This window comes from Rattus norvegicus, chromosome 15 (genome assembly GCF_021556685.1).
Source record: "Rattus norvegicus strain SHRSP/BbbUtx chromosome 15, alternate assembly SHRSP_T2T, whole genome shotgun sequence".
Taxonomy (NCBI): Eukaryota; Metazoa; Chordata; class Mammalia; order Rodentia; family Muridae; genus Rattus; species Rattus norvegicus.
The window spans coordinates 68453428-68471358 of NC_141548.1; the positions used below are offsets into that span (position 1 = coordinate 68453428).

Here is a 17931-nt window from a genome sequence, read left to right on the forward strand (position 1 = left end):
ATGGAAAATTCTTTTACCAACCACTGGTACAAAATATTGGCAAAATGAATATAGAGAATTCCAAATAAAATTTGGTACTAGGTGACCCAGAGAACAGCTTTAAGGAAGTAAGGGATATGTAAGGTAAGGAATTTAAAGTCTAAATATGAATTCAGATATACTAACAACCACTGCTTTGACTAAACATCATATTTGTTAGTCCTTTACATAAATCTTTATACCTAGATTCTTGTTCCACCTTCTACAAAAGTCACTCCAAAAATCTGTAAAGTCCGGGAAGCTGGAAATCAGGAGGTGATGTGTCCATAGAGCGGCAGACAGGATGTGAACAATCCCTTCTGATTCGACAGCTCTCGCCCTCCACTCCAGTTTCTTAGCTCAGAGGTGTTAGGTAATAACTGAGAAGTGTTCAGAGCCTTAGCTTTGTTGATTTGCACTTCAAAGTGCTATGGGGAGTTTGATAAGGCGCAAAGCCACATAGATTCCATAGTTGGAACCTTAACCAAGTAAGAGACAAGAACAACATAAACGCACTGGGAGTCAACTGCCTATTGCAAGAAGCAGTCACAATGAAGAGATGTGGGTGACTCAGAGTCAAGTCCTTCTTCATAGAAAGGACAGAGCCATTTCTCCTTAGCAGAAGTGTTTGGAAACAGCAGACTAAACCCATCAGCAGGGTTTTCTGAGCCTCAACTGCTAATGAGCCTCAAGAGACTCTTCCCTTCCTGAGTCATCCGGCCATATATATGTTTTCTTTTCTTACTACTAACGTGGTCATTTGGCAGCTGCTTCGACACAGGCTGTTCATAGAATCAGTGAAAAGAACACCCCAAGGAACCAATGACCATTGCTTTTGAACTGAGAACTGAGATACTGAACTGAGGACTGAAGAGGCAATTTGGGTCGCATATGTGTCCTTTAGCCATAAGCTCCCATCTGTGAGAAGGCACCTACCAGCCTGAGACCACCCATGCATTAAAAACTTCCCCCATCTGGGGAAGATGGCTCATTAGTAAAAGGTTGTCATTTTCAGATGGGCTACATCATCATAATAAAATCTAGGCCTACCACCACCTTGCTTGTTGACTAGCCAGATTACTTTGTAGTCAGCTGACAGACTTCTGCAATGGTAAGACCCCCCTACGACTCATCCACTGGTAACTGCCACAGTTAGGTTAAAGCCCTGAGGCCATTAAAACAGTCATTATCATTCTTCATTACCGCTGGACAATGGCTAAGACTTCTGATCTTTATTCCCTCTAACATTATCCCCACATCAGATGTCACTAGTATCTCAACTTTGTGAACAAACATTTCCATCATCTGGGCTTTTGCAGAGATGACCCCGACCACCATCTTCTAGTAATTATTGTTAATATTCTCAGTATGCCTGGAATCTAACAGGTGAAAGACAGGGACAGCCTTGCTTTCTCCCTGATCATGTCTGTAACTGTTAATAATACCTCTATACCTCCCACTATAAAACGTCACCGTTGACACACATGGCACTGAATGCACCACTGCCATCCCTCAGGTCAATGTTACTTTACATACTTGTTCACCTTTCTCATCTAAAGCAAACTTTGGAGTTTGGTTCAACCTTATAGATGGGTTTGGCGCTCATTCTGCCTGAATTCACTTTTGGTAACAATGTTAACTTCTTCTCTGCAATGGTCTAGTCTTCTTGGGCTGTATGACAAGACGGCCTTGGTTCTCCTGCTACTTCTATGGATACTATTTTTTCAAGTTTTTTCTGGTTTTTCTTGCTTTGCCCATTCTGACACTATTCTTTGCTTCCACTGGAAACTTTACTCACCCCCTTGGTCCCCTATACTTAAGACTTTTAAGTTGTTACCACCATCACAGAATCTACTTTAGAGCGCAGACTAGGACTCTTAACCATTCTACTCTGCAGGTTTGCTAGAATACAGGTCTGCTGTGATTAAACTGGAAGTATTTTGTACAAACTGGAACAGGTTGGCTATACCAGCTTCTACTCTATCAATCAGCAGATTAGGCAATGTGGATGCTGTCCTAAAGATGCATCTAACAATATGCCTTTTTATATAATTTCCCCTCACCCTCTACCTACAGAAACAAGACTTTCTGTGCTTCAATGTATTTATCAAGCTTGTGTGTTCTAGTTTTACCTTTCCTGAGAGCCAACTGTACATCTCACAAGTAGAAATTAGATTGCTCTGTGGTAAAAAGTCCAATAAAAGGGGAGATTGTGATGAACTAAAATGGGTGTGTGTTATAAATGAATCTAAATTATCTCCGTCCCCTGTTTCTGCGGATAACTGAGAGTCAGCTGTGCACACATCTGTGGGTGTTGATAAACATCTCCCATCTGTGAGAAGCTTATGGGTTATAAATGGTGAGCTAATTAGTGAAATGCTAGTCATTTCTACTGACAGTTGTTATGGATAAAGATTTTATCCAGGTTAAATTGATCTCAGAACCTTGTTGATCACAGGAGGCCATTCTATCTTTTACGATAAACCTAAGTAGTTACACTACATTGAACATGGCCCATATTAAATATAAATTATAAGTAGATGAGGCTGCTAGTTAACGCACATTAATGAACTCAGTTGTTAATGGACTAAAGTGTGTATTGAGTATTTGTCAGGGAAAACACTGAGTTGTCCCTCTGCAGACAACCAGTTCTGTAGTATAAGCTAAGATTTTTAATGATGTTGCCCCAGAGAAGGGGGATGCTAGAGGTGAGGCCGGAGTGGGTGGGTAGGTGGGGGAGCAAATAGTCAACATGAGTAATTGTTCATTAATTAAAGTTCTGTCTATATGCATATATTCTTGAATTCAGATACGGGCAAAGGACTCAGACATGGTTGCCTGCCCGCTAAGCTAAAGTGGTAACATTACATGATCACATGTGCATTCAAAGAGGACAGCAACCTTGGCCACAATGCCTAGAATCTTGGTCAATGGAAAACAAACAACCAACCAAGCACCTAATTACTTGGATGGTCTTTTTGCACATCATGTCTCTATTCCTACTTAATTTGTTCTACTTAGAATGTATAGACTTCTAACAGTGTTCAACTTACATCTTGTCTGCCTGCAGGGTAAATACAAGGCCACACAGGCGGAGTGTGTGCTCACTTTGTTTCCTTCTGTTTCCCCAGGGCACTGGATAGCAGCATGGCATCATATGTACTAAATAAACATTTGCTTAAGTGAAGTTTTAGTAGGAAGGATTTTCTACCAATACAATAATAATTCCACTAATGAAGGAGGCATTCTAATGCTCAGCATTCTAATTTTTTAGGTCAGAAAGTTAATTGTAAGGATAAATCACAAGGGAGCCTTGGGAAAGTCTTTCAGAATGCCAGATAAGGTATAATTAGTGCTTAAAAATATTTCAAGAAATGACTAATTACTAACTACAACACTATCATGTATGCCAGGAAACCAAACATGAAGCAAGCTTCGGCAAGGGTATTCTGAGATTTGGAATTGAGTATCTGGGCTAAATTCACCAGAAGGAGAGAGGATGGGGTTTGTTAGTCATCTGAAGTGGGGATAAGATGCAGTGTCTCCTTTTCTCCTACCTGGACCAGGGTCTCACTCAGGTTTTCCAGGATGGAATACCCCACCCTACTCATGGGCTAACAGCCATAGCTGCTTCCAGTTAGTGTTTGTGTCTACTCGCAAACAACCGTCCGGTTAGTCTGAACGGGGAGTTTTTCATTTCATACTTTAATGAAAGAAGTAACATTATTGATAACTGTGTTTTATATCTGCTACCAGGTCCACCTAGGCAAATTCAGCTCCCAGAATTAAAAGAGTTTAAAACAAAATCGATGTGTTCTAAACACAAGCTCCATTCACATTGTCATGAGCACGTTATGGTGTCTGTATACTCAACTCACTCCAAGGTTCTCCTCATCTTCTCTCTGCACTTTCTTTTGAATCCATTGTTTTCTTAGTTCAGGTATCCCAGCTCCCTTCTTCCACAGGTCATGTCTTCTGCATTTAACTGGCACACTAATGCAAGAACTTCTTAATTGGCCTTCCTCCTTCTAGTCTAACGACCTCTATTCCATCTGGCCTTCTGTGCAAGGCCATCCACTTCACAGGAAAGTCAGACACTGCCCTGGCTGCCCTGGGCTCATGCCCATAGGACGGGGCCAGAGAGCAGCAGACCCTCCATGACTTCCAGTATGCTTCATCTTTTGCACAGCCCTACCCAAACATCATTTCAGGACATCATCAACTGTCCAACCTAGGAGAAAAGAAGTAGATCTCCTTGGTTGTCATTCAAGGGGACACCGTTGATCATCTTTACCAAAACCAGTTAAGAGAAAATGTGTCAAAGTGGGATGCTGTTTCAGACCCAAACAGAACAGAATCAGGAACACAGATGGCTTGCAAACTTGGGAACTCTCTAAAAGGACGGGAGGCAAGCAGGGAGGGGAAGCAAATGTCAAACATGAGCAAACATGAATAACTGAACTCTGTGCTGGAATTACTGAGAACATGGATGGACACACAGACATACATGCACACGCACATAAGACAAGTGGGGGAACTCAGTGGCTTAGAAGTGGAACCAGATTTTATTAAAAAAATTATTGGCTATAAAATATCAATTTGTTCCAATATACAAACGTGTAAAATAAACATGACACATCTCACATCTTGTCCTATGACTGGACTACTTTACTTTTCAGTAGGTAAACATAAAGAGGACAATTATCCCTGGGGAATTCTAGTCCCTTAAACATAAATTTGTTCATATTTTAGCAATGTTTACTGAACACTTGCTATGGAAACATAACATATTAAAAGCAGCAGACATTGAAAGGTCTAAGACACTGCTGATGATGGATAAAAACTTTGTCTTCATGAGATCCCCCAAGAAACTATGGGATGCTTGCTTTTTGTCTATAAATAGGCCGATTTTGTACATTAAAGAGGAGTGCCTATGTAATTAGTGAAATAAGATAAATTTATACTTTACAAAGGCCCTGGTAAGTTTATCAAAACTTATTTTTGTCCAGATCTCTCACTGTAGTAAGTTAAAGGCATAAAGGAGCACACACACACATATACATGCACATACACACATACACACACGCACACACACAGAAACATATATTAGCAAGCTTGTCTGATCAAAGGGAATCGATGTCTCTCCCACAGGCATTCCTTTAATGTTAGGAATGGAAACCCTGCTTAGAGATCTCATTGCCTTCTCTTCTCTCCTTGTCCTTTAGAGGCTGAGTCAGTGTTCTATTTCTGTTAGGTTTAGGGTAGAGTAACACTAACATAAAGAGAGTCTTCTCATAACAGAGAAAAGACTCAAAACCAGCCTCCTTGCCATGCTTACTTACCAAATAGAGTAGTAATTCTGAACAAGGTTTCTAGCAAAAATCTTTCAGATTCTTCTTAGCAGTTGGTAAATTCCCACAAGGCTTTCAATGTAACACAAGGAATCGATGCTCAATGCTAACAGCAGATATGATGGTCAAGTGTCCTGAGGTTGTGGGGGAGCACACTTTTGTGTGTTCAAGGGAGCATTGCAAATGCTACACGCCTCAGACCAAGCTCAGTTAGCATCCTTTGGACTATCTTTGTACACGTAAAAGGAGGGCAGAGTTAGGGTACTTTCTTAAGAACGATAGAAAGATAATTCCAATGATAACAAATAATATTTTCAACTCCAAAGCTGGTAAAAAAAAAAATACAACCAGCAGTCACAGCAAAACAGGCTGCTGAGTCTTCTTAAAACATTTAAAAGAATTAACATTTATCTATTGAAAATAACCAATGCATTAAAAAAATAATAAGTGATCGCTATCAACAGACACTGTTCCTTAACTGAAAGAACATTAACAGTGTTGGCCCTCAGAAAACATTAAAACAAATAATAGAGGACAAAAGTTACAAAACAGCCTTTAGTTCCCTGAGCATCACGGAAAACACAATATCATTAGCTTTGCGAAACCAGAGAACATCATGACCATGCAGCAGCAGTAGTCATGCATGACTTCTCAGAACTGATTGTGGTGGAAAGCTGTCATTTTCTTACTTCTTGAGTGAAAATAAACCTTTTGTTCCCCAAGTACTCTTCCTGTGACTGACTTTGCAGTTAAGGTAAAAGGAGGAACTGTCACTCACTTAGCATCTTCAAACTAATTGCCAGTCAGAAAGGAGCTGGAAGACTAGGACAGAATCTATGCTGCTTCCTCAAGCAGCTGTCCTTCACTCGAGCTCCTGACTGGTACTGATGGAACCTCGGATTCAGCACTAATTCCACAAAAATGTTTCTGCTTTGCAAGAGTTCCTTCCTGAATAGCACTAATAGTTTAAAAATAAACATGCAGAGAACTATATTGGACTAAAATTACTGTCACTTCTACCCATTAATGATAATTATTATTATTATTGGAAGCTTATAATGACAATTCACTCTGCAATTCACTATGCTTGGGCAATAATCTCCAACAGCAGTTAGTCATCCATTTTGTTACTACACTACACTACTCTGTCATATCCTTCCTGCCTAGGGGCATTCTAGTCTGTGGTAAGGCTGCCCTCAATATTCACTCTGTTAGTATTATGTTGCTTCTAATTTTCCTGAAGAACATTGGATATCTGAGAAAGAAAGCCATCCAGGAATATTTTAAAATCCTATTACGAAATAATGTCTAATTTCATCTAACCACTAATGCCAATTCATACCATTACAAGTAACATATAAATATTCAATTTCCCTGCTTAATTCTCCATGTTTGCCCTGGGGTATATTTGTTTGGCACCAAAAGCCAAATAATACTGAGCTCAGTGTTTTCTCCTCTTGAGATAATGGCTTTAGACCTTCATGAACAATTCCTAATCTAGTGAATGGAAGTCCTTCAGCTCTAAGGACCAAATGTCAGAATGACCCGAAGAGTGAGGAAAAAAAGAGAAGGCGTATTAGGAAAAATATAAAGCTTGGGTCTGTCTCTGGCCTTTTGACATATCGGATCTTTTTCTCTAAACATACAAACAGCACCACAGGAAGACTGCAGCTGGAAAGCATGCCCTGGACCCACTATGAACCAGTCAGTCCTAGTGCTTCTGAAACCCTCACAAGTTCAAACACACAGCTTCTCCTGCCAAAACAACACAATGGACAAGAACATTTTGTTTACTCAGAAATATGGTTAAATATTGAGTTTTCCTGGCAACTATAGTAGACAATACTTCTACTCGATCTGTTATGTCTTCTTTTTCAACACACTTTATCATTTTGCAAATGGATGATTTGTGATAAAGAGAAACGAGAAAAGCTATTGGTTTTACTCTGTATCTTAAAAGGCAAAGGCTACAGTCTATAGATTACTGACCTATGTCATGACTTCTGAAGGGTTAGATATCACATATTTTAATGTTATGGAAACTACTATTTATCTTATAACTACTCATAGCATAGTGACAGCCACAGGCATAGGTGAAAAGTAAATGACTTAAGTACTTTCCACAAAACTGAATGCAGGTGCTGACTGGTTTGGCTCTAGGCCTATAATTTGATTTATATTTTAACTTCTCATATAAATAATAATGTGTTCAACTGAACACAAAATAAAACACTGTCTTTAAATCATCTAAGAATTTACAATTATTTGACAACTGAGATATCTGGGGTATAGAGGTACAAGTGATTGACAGGTCCTAGGAAATAAAGTGAATTATGTCATGCTCTTGATCAATATGGATTCAAGAAAGTGAAATAAAAATAAGATACTAATCTATACCTCTTGTACTGCATGACCTTAATGGTTAATTAGATATAAACTAGAACCAAGTACAAGTTTTCTTCAGAAAAACACATTAAGGAGAACACATGAATTGATGTGTATCATATTTCGTAGTATTCAGTCAGCTACGAATTAGAAGAAGATAGATACGGAACACAAGCCTATAATGTTAGCTACTTGTGAAGGTGAGGCAGACAGACCTTATGTTCAAATACTGCCTGGGTTATAGAGTGAGTTTAAGGCCGTATGAGGCAATTTGCTGAGACTGTCTGTCAAAATGAGGAGGAGGCTTAGAGGAGCTGGAGAGAAGGCTCAGCAGTCAGACGGACATCACGGAGGGTGAAGGACTTCGGAAAACTCAGCCTTAAACAGATGTTTCCATCAAATCTCTTCCTCAGAGCGGAGGGACGTGGGGAGAAGAGGCAGACAGAATATGAAGAGCATGAGCGCAGGCAGCAGACAAGGAAAGCGAGGCCCTGTAACTCACCACTGATCAAAGTCTCTGTGGTCTCCCACACACTGCGGAGGCAAGCACAGGGCTGTGCAGGGCTGCATAGGGTCCTCTGCTTACACACTATGGTTCAGATATCAGTGTCTCTATGTGATTCTTGAGTGTGTAAACAAGTGGGTCTATGGTTTTGTGCCTTCCCTTGGGCTCCACTTCTGTTTGTCTTGTCTAACTCCAATGTGTTTTGTTTTATCTTCTAATATATTTCTAGAAGCCTGTGTATTCTATAATGAGAGTCAGAAAGGAAGTGAATCTGGACTGGGGTATGGCTGGCGATGAACTGATAGGAATAGAGGGAAAACTATAAGCAGGATACATCATGTGGGGGGGGACACCCGTTTTTAGCAGACGTGGGTTTGGTTGCCAGCACACACATACACATGGCTGTGCACAACAGTTTGTAAGCCTAGCTCTAGGAAACCAAGCATGCTTTTCTGACATCTTCTGCCTCTGCAGGTATCAGGTTTGCATAGGTTGCACTTATGAAGACAAAACACTCATATACACAAAGCAAACATGGGGGAGAGTGTTTATCAAGTATGCGAGATTCCCTGTATAATAAGACTTCAAGGCTCTGAAGAAAGAAATTGAAGAAGATCTCAGAAGATGGAAAGATCTCCCATGCTCATGGATTGGCAGGATTAATATAGTAAAAATGGCCATTTTACCAAAAGTGATCTACAGATTCAATGCAATCTCCATCAAAATTCTAACACAATTTTTCAGAGAGTTAGACAGAACAATTTGCAAGTTCATCTGGAATAACAAAAAACCCAGGATACCTAAAACTATCCTCAACAATAAAAGTATTTCCAGGGGAATCACTATCCCTGAACTCAAACAGTATTACAGAGCAATAGTGATAAAAACTGTATGGTATTATTACAGAGACAGTCAGATAGACCAATGGAATAGAATTAAAGACCCAGAAGACCCCAAAGTGAAGAAAATCACTTGATTTTTGACAAAGGAGCCAAAACCATCCAATGGAAAAAAGATAGCACGTTCAGCAAATGGTGCTGTTCAACTGAAGGTCAGCATATAGAAGAATGCAGATCGATCCATGCTTATCACCCTGTGCAAAGCTTAAGGCCAAGTGGATCAAAGACCTCCACATCAAACCAGATACACTCAAACTAATAGAAGAAAAAGTGGGAAAGCATCTTGAACACATGGGCACTGGAGAAAATTTCCTGAAAAAACAAAACAAAACAAAACAATGGCTTATGCTCTAAGATCAAGAATCGACAAATGGGATCTCATAAAACTACAAAGCTTCTGTAAGGCAAAAGACACTGTTGTCAGGACAAAACAGCAACCAACAGATTGGGAAAAGATCTTTACCAATCCTACAACTGATAGAGGGCTTATATCCAAAATATACAAAGAACTCACAAAGTTAAGACTGCAGGGAGACAAATAACCCTATTAGAATTCACAGCTGAGGAATGCAGAATGGCTGAGAAACACCTAAAGAAATGTTCAACATCTTTAGTCATAAGGAAATGCAAATCAAAACAACCCTGAGATTCCACCTCACACCAGTCAGAATGGCTAAGATCAAAAACTCCAGCCATAGCAGATGCTGGCGAGGATGTGGAGAAAGAGGAACACTCCTCCATTGTTGGTGGGATTGCAGACTGGTACAACCATTCTGGAAATCAGTATGGAGGTTCCTCAGAAAATTGGACATTGCACTACCTAAGGACCCAGCTATACCTCTCTTGGGCATATACCCAAAAGACGCTCCAGCATATAACAAAGACACGGTCTCCACTATGTTCATAGCAGCCTTATTTATAATAGCCAGAAACTGGAAAGAACCCAGATGCCCTTCAACAGAGGAATGGATACAGAAAATGTGGTACATCTACACAATGGAATACTACTCAGCTATCAAAAACAATGACTTATCAAATTCATAGGCAAATGGATGGAACTGGAAAATATCATCCTGAGTGAGGTAACCCAATCACAGAAAAACACACATGGTATGTACTCATTGATAAATGGATATTAGCCCAAATGCTCAAATTACCCTAGATGCCCAGAACACATTAAACTCAAGAAGGATGACCAAAAGGAGGATGTTTCACTTCTTCTTTAAAAGGGGAACAAGAATATTCTTGGGAGGGGATAGGGAGGCAAAGTTTAGAACAGAGGCTAAAGGAACGCCCATTCAGAGCCTGCCCCACCTGTGGCCCATACATATACAGCCACCAAAATAGATAAGATGGATGAAGCAAAGAAGTGCAGACCGACAGGAGCCGGATGTAGATCTCTCCTGAGAGACACAGCCAGAATACAGCAAGTACATAGGCGAATGCCAGCAGCAAACCACTGAACTGAGAACAGGACCCCCGTTGAAGGAATCAGAGAAAGGACTGGAAGAGCTAAAGGGGCTTGAGACCCCATATGAGCAACAATGCCAACCAAACACAGCTTCCAGGAACTAAGTGACTACTCAAAGACTATACATGGACTGACCCTGGGCTCCAACTTCATAGGTAGCAATGAATAGCCTAGTAAGAGCACCAGTGGAAGGGGAAGCCCTTGGTCCTGCCAGGGCTGGACCCCCAGTGAACAGGATTGTTGTGGGGAGGGTGGCAATGGGTGGAGGATGGGGAGGGGAACACCCATATAGAAGGGGAGGAGGAATTAGGGGGATGTTGGCCTGGAAACCAGGAAAGGGAATAACATTTGAAATGTAAATAAGATATACCCAATTTAATAAAGATGGGGAAAAAAGGGTTTGGGGTTTATCGTTAAGTTTGCAAACTAGACAGTAGTTTTTTTTTTTTTTTTTTCATGTCTGAAAGTAAAAAGGACATAATTCTTATCCAGATCCAAGTAGTGATTCTACCTGGAACTACCAAGGGTCAATGTCCCACAAGCCAGGTAAGCACTGACTGAGGCCAACAGTTAGCTAAGGTATACTTTGTTACACAAAGATGATACCTGTGTTCATGTATGACAAATGGATATATATGATGTTACCAAGAGTTGTGAGATCTCCATACTGGATTAAGTAGAAAATTCACTGGTATGTGTTTTTGTTTCTTTGTATGTTTTTGTAGCACAGTATAAACAAGGTAAGTCTAGGCTTGGAAATAGAAAAGTTAAATATAATGATGTTCAGATTGCAATGTCAAAATTTTTATATATAAATCATACTATACCAAAAGAATTAATTTAGTCAAAATTAATTTTATGATAATTGAAATTTCATCATTTTTCTTTTTTGGTTTTTATAGATAGGTTTTTCTTTGTGTAGATCTGGCTGTCCTGGAACTAGCTTTTTGAGACCAGGCTGACCTCAAACTCAGAGATTCACCTGCCTCTGTCTCCTGACTGATAGGGTTAAAGGTGTGTATCTTCACGTCCAGGCTTGGGTTTGTTTGTTTGTTTGTTTGTTTGTTTATTTATTTAGTAGGTGGTTGGGAGAAGAACTTAATCTTTTCTTACTATTGGATATTTTTTAATTTACATCTCAAATGTTATCCCCTTTCCTGGTTTCCCATTCATAAACCCCCTACCCCATTCCCCCTCCTCTTATTCTATGAGGGTGTTCTTACACTTACGCCTTCCCACCTCCCCACCTGACATTCCACTACAGTGGGATGTCCAGTCTTGGCAGGACCAAGGGCTTCTCCTCCCATTGATGTCCAACAAGGCCAACCCTCTACATATGCAACTGAACCTATGGGTCTGTCCATGTGTACTCTATGAATGGTGGTTTAGTCCCTGGGAGCTCTGGTTGGTTGGCATTGCTATTCTTATGGGTTTGCAAACACCTTCAGCTCCTTCAAAGGGGACCCTGTTCTCAGTTCAATAGTTGGCTGCTAGCATTCACCTCATTATTTGTCATGTTCTGGTAGGGCCTCTCAGGAGACAGCTATATCAGGCACACCTGGCAGCATGCAATATTGTCAGGATTTGGTAGCTGTATGTATATGGGCTGGATCCCCAGGTGGGGAAGGCTCTGAATGGCCATTCCTTCAGTCTCTGCTCCAAACTTTGTCTCCATATCTCCTCCTATGAATATTTTTGTTCCCCCTTCTAAGAAGGACTGAAGCACCCTCACTTTGGTCGTCCTTCTTCTTGAACTTCATGTGGTCTGTGGATTGTATCTTTTATTTCTAAATAAATGTCATAAGAATTGGACTCTTTTTCCTAAACACATAACTAATATTGAATAATACTCACAGGAAGAGCAATGCAACATCTCTTGTGCAATGAATGGTAAATCTGTTAGTATCAGTGTCACAGAGGTGAGTTAACAGACTGCCACAGGGGAAGGGGAGGAAGAGGAAGAGGAAGAGGAGGAGGAGGAAAAGGAGGAAGTGGTATAGGAGGAAGGTGGGAGGGATAGGAAATGGAGAGAATGCAGAGTGAAGAAGAAAAGGAAATCAGTTTCAGGCTATGTTATGATAAACATGGCTAACTGTCCCCTCTCTTGGCTCCCCCCATCCCTGGGACTTGTTGAAAGAGTAGAGCATGGTACTACAGCTACACAGAATAAATGTGCACAAAAAAAAATGCACTCACACTTTTGGTTATGAGCTTAGCCTTTAACAGTTAAGCCTTCTCTCCAGAGCTTAGTCCTACTGTAACTTGATATGCCAAGGCAAGTTGATATCCAAGGGAGGTCTACCTTTTTCTGAAAGGGGAGGGGAGACTGGGATGAGACAATTCTCAATCTTCACATTCAGGTAAAGTCTAGTGTGGTAGTAAGCAGAAATGCCCCTCATAGACTCATGCATGTGAATGATTGGCTCATATGTAGTTGTCATATCAGTAAGGGTGGTCTTGTTAGAGTATGTGTGGTGTGGCATAGTAGGAGGAAGTGTGGCACCGGGCACAGGCTTTGAGGTCTATGTGTAGCCAGCGTGTCTCAGTTTCTTCTGGATATAGAACTGTCAGGTACATGTCTGCCTGCATAATTAAGCCAGCCTCAATTAAATGTTGTCTTTTATAAGAGTTGCCGTGGGTGGTCATGGTGTCTCTTCACAGCAGTAGAAACCCTAAGACATTCAGTGTCACCAATTACTAAGATGATTGCCCATATCATGGTTAACTCATCAGTTGTCAAGAAATAATATGGTGATTAAAAAGTGACCTTTAGTCAGAAGATGTGAGCCTGGCCTTCCCTGGCCACAAGACTCTGTGTAAGTAAATTGAATATTCTGATGAAACGTCTCAAGTTGTTTTTAAATATCACACATGATAATAAACATGTGCAGAGCCCGGAAGATTAAAAACGATAAATTAATGTTAGCAAATTAGTTCTTTCTATTGTTTTATCAAAGATAGATGAAAGAAAAGAGAAGTGCGCCCAAGCCAACGGGACTGAATCCCACACAGAGAAATGACTAAAGCTGCTGCTTACTTCTAGGCATCACTCACTGGTAACAGGAGAAATCCGAGAGCACTACTGCAGAACAATGGAATCAGCACAATTATGGAAAATAATCTAAGCTTTATGACATCCGTAGAAAAGGGGTAACTGTTCAAACCTTTTTGAAAGCGAATACAGACAGAAATTGCCTATCTGTTGAGACTGCAGAGACATTTCTAAGTGGTGTTTATACAATACACATTTGCTCTGAAATGGATGGCTAATTGTTTAGCTGATCAAAACTGTGGAGTGGAAAACAAAGGAGCAGTTTTGGCCATGTGGGTAAACAACGGATTCCTAAAAGCTAATTATCCTTTATTTAATAGACTGAAGCTGCACCAAATGAGACATTTAAGCCTAATAAATAATAGACAAATTGTAACCTAAAGACTAAAATATAGGGGCTGCTAGTATAGCTTTTATTGCTCCATTAAATAAGCTCTTATTTACTTCCTCCACAAAACATAATTATACAACACTGAGTCAGTCCATTTCAAGACCACTCTGATGTGCCACTGAAAATTATGTGAATCATCTTACATAAGCAGGAAATCTTAAAACATAACATTTGGATTCTATTATCAAATGCCGTTTGTTTCTATGGTTAAAAAATAGAAATGGCATTGGAAAAACTTGTACATAATTACATAAATCCATTATTCCCATTTATGTCACTCTAGAAAGGATTACATAAGGTTACTATGTATTTAAATAAACACTGTCATCTTTGTTTAACACTTCATATAGATGTTTTATATTTTAGTATTTTCTATGTAAAAATAATTTAAAATTAAATACCATCTTTACTAATTCTGCATGCATAAAGCAATAACATAAAGACATTTTAAAAATTAGTTTGCTTATTTGTTTCTAAGATACTATCCCCGCACTGGCAGGAATCACCAACCCTGCTTATGTGAGCATCTGATTTCAAGCTTTTTTTTCACAGAAAGAATCAAGTGAACATGACCTTTAACACTCGGATGATAGAGACCCTACACTTGTTTTCAGACTAACTACTCAAAGGGAATCATAAGAGTGAGTTTATTTTCGGAAGAGGTCTAGCTCACAATTTTACTTTAATCCTATTAACAAAGCCCCATTGTGAAAGGACAGAGATAAGGAGCCCATGTAGATCTGAACACAGCTGTCCATTCTCCCTCCAAGGGCAGGAAAGTGCGGAATTAAACTACTCTACTATCTTAGGTAGTAATTAGACAATTTGAATATCCATGAAAACACTCAGTTCTTCTTTGCATGGTAATACTAAACTCAGGAAAATCTGTGGGAAGAAGGCTTCTGTGGATTACAGCAGTTACAGGAAGACGGTCATCTCAGGAGCTGTGCCTTACATAGGAAAATTAGATGAGATGAAAACTTCCTGCCCAAAGAAGTAACAAGTCCTAATATTAGCCCAGTAGTTCACACTACTTTTATACTAGGAAGACCAGGCTAAAGATGACTATAGTGGTTTGTGAAGTAATATGTTCTATAGAAAGGCAATACTTACAAAGAAAAATTTTATATCAACTTGGAGCTAGCCCCAGAAAAAGATGCTTAAAGGTATAAACTATATAAGCAAGGCAGTGAATTGCAGAAATATAAGGCTGCTTATCCCAAAGCAAATACACTAGTCAGAAATAGTCTCAATTCCTTAGGACTTTTTATTAACCAACATTTCAATTAGAAATTTGAGATACAGGTAATACTTCCTTTGTTATATAAAACCAACTGTGTCAATAGCAGCTCCATGCCAGTCACTTCTGCCTCTTACTTTACTTTATGTCAAGTGCTATTTGAACTATGCACTTGGTTGCCTGCTTACTCATTCACGTGTCACATTTCCGTACAAAAGACACATTGCCTGTTTTCAGTTATCTTACTTATTGCATCTTATTGATGAATGAATCATTGAAAAGTGGCCTATATAGTGAATTCTTATCACTACAAGTAAAACAAAAAGAGAAAATCACAACATATTCTCTTAATATAACATCAGCATTCAGATTTGTGACCGTGAAAGACAATGTATGTATCCAATGTTATTTTCTATCAGAATGCAATCAAATGCGGATACGATAAACTATGTTAGTAACTTCATTCCCATTGCAGAAAGTCTTCAAATGCTATAAAAAATAGTGATTTCAGAAAAAGCACACTCAACATACATCAGAAAAGGGAACTCTTTGTATTACTTAGGAAAACAAGCAAACCAGAAAGAACTACTACTGATTACAGTTGAGATTTGTTTCAGTATGGTGGTTATTTTCAAATGCCGATGACTGGATTAACAACTGAGTCACCTTTAAAGGGAGAAATATTCAGAATAACTATCATTTACTGTTGATTTTAAAAGATAGCTTTGTTCACTTTTGTGAGAAAATTTTCTATATGCTATCTAAATAGTGTATGTTCCTACATTCTTTAAATCAAAACAATTGTCTAGAATTTACTTCCCAAACTTTCAATTTCCCAAATGTCTTCAAAAGATAGAAAACACTTCAAAAGTAGCATCCGTACATCGTAGCTTTCTATTTTGTGACTCTTGTAGTTAGTGACATTTATCATTACAATTAAATATTTATATAAAATGAGATATTCTGGTTATAATTTCTCCTCACTATACTTCTCCAAATCCCTTCCCACCTCCTCTCCTATCTGGCTCTGTTCCTTCTGTCTCTCATTAGAAAATAAATGACCATCTAAGGGATAATAGTAAAATATAAAATATAAAACCGAAGCTAATACATCATAAAATGATAAAACAAATAAATAGAAGGAAAATAGCCCCCCCAAAGGCACACGAACATATACAGGTGCAGAGAACCACTTGTCCCACACTCAGGAATCCCATAAGAGCACTAAGCTGGAAGCCATAGTGTGTGTGTGTGTGTGTGTGTGTGTGTGTGTGTGTGTGTGTGTGTGTGTGTGTGTTGAGAGAGAGGGAGGGGATGGAGGACAGAGGGAGGGAGGGAGAGAGAGAGAAAGAAAGAGTCAGAGACAAAGAGAATATGAATGAGAATTAAAGGGTTTGGGGGGACAGACAGGACATTGTGAGACTATGTCCGGATTAATAAACTTTTTATAAATTGTTATTACCCAGGCTATGATTGGAACATCGTACTTCAATGGAAAATGGCAACAGGTGTGCTATATATGACATTAATGCACAAATGATGTTTGAGAAATCCTATGGGCTGAAGGTATTTACTTACCTATACACATTTGTCATCATTTGGAAATTATGTCTTGAAAAAAAAACCTAACAACTGTTATAAAATCATCTAGGGTACTAAATACAATGAGCCCCGTGATAAACAGTGTGGCAGTGGCGTGCTTTATTCTGATTTTTTGAATTTTTGAAAGAGGGCATCACTATGTAGGTGACAGAAAGAAATTAAGGACAAACATTGTAGGACAACAAAAGATATATTTTACACACGCACCTACACACACACACACACACACACACACACACACAGAGAGAGAGAGAGAGAGAGAGAGAGAGAGAGAGAGAAATTGGGCTAAGATTTTAATATAAGATTATTCCAGTAGTGTATTTTAACAGTCAGTAGTATACTTTCTGACATTTATTTTTGATAAAACATTGAGATATTCCTTGAACATTTTCTGATTTTCAACTATAAACCTGGAATTGGACTAAGATTCCTAGAAGAATCAGGAATGTAGTCTACAACACCCATTTGTCATCTAATGCTATCATGCCTATCAAAGCACAAGGCAGCATCGGTGCTTCTCCCTGCTGGGAAACCACAGGTGGTGTTCTTGTCCTGGATCCTAACCTGACAGAATTCACCAGTGAGGCTGACGGATATTTCATTAAAACCTTCAATCCTTAGTGCCTTGGAAATAAAGGAGTTAAATTTGTTAAGGCTGAAAATAAAACTACAACCTAATCATTTTTTCTCTTCTTGAGAATGATATTTTATATGTATAATATATTCTGATTATGGTTTCCTGCCCTCACATTACTCTCAGTTCCTTGGCAACTCCCCTGCCACTTAGATCCACAACCCTTTCTGTCTCTTCCTAAAAAAAAAAAAAAAAAAAGAATAGTCATCTAAGGAATAACAAAGTAAAATGGGAGAAATAAAATACAAACAAACCAGAGCATGATGCATCTAACTTTATAAAATATATAGATGTTTCTAGAAGGTTGTAATCAAGTTTGTCAAGTTTTTCAAAAGGTGACCATTACAGTTAGAAAACATAGTCTAATCTAAGTAGAGAAGAGA

At 39.1% G+C, this 17931-nt stretch overlaps 1 protein-coding gene across 2 annotated transcripts in view; it reads right to left on the reverse strand.

The window, feature by feature from the left end:
- The window catches only part of Diaph3 (diaphanous-related formin 3), a 459706-nt gene that overhangs the window by 124790 nt on the left and 316985 nt on the right, over positions 1-17931 (reverse strand).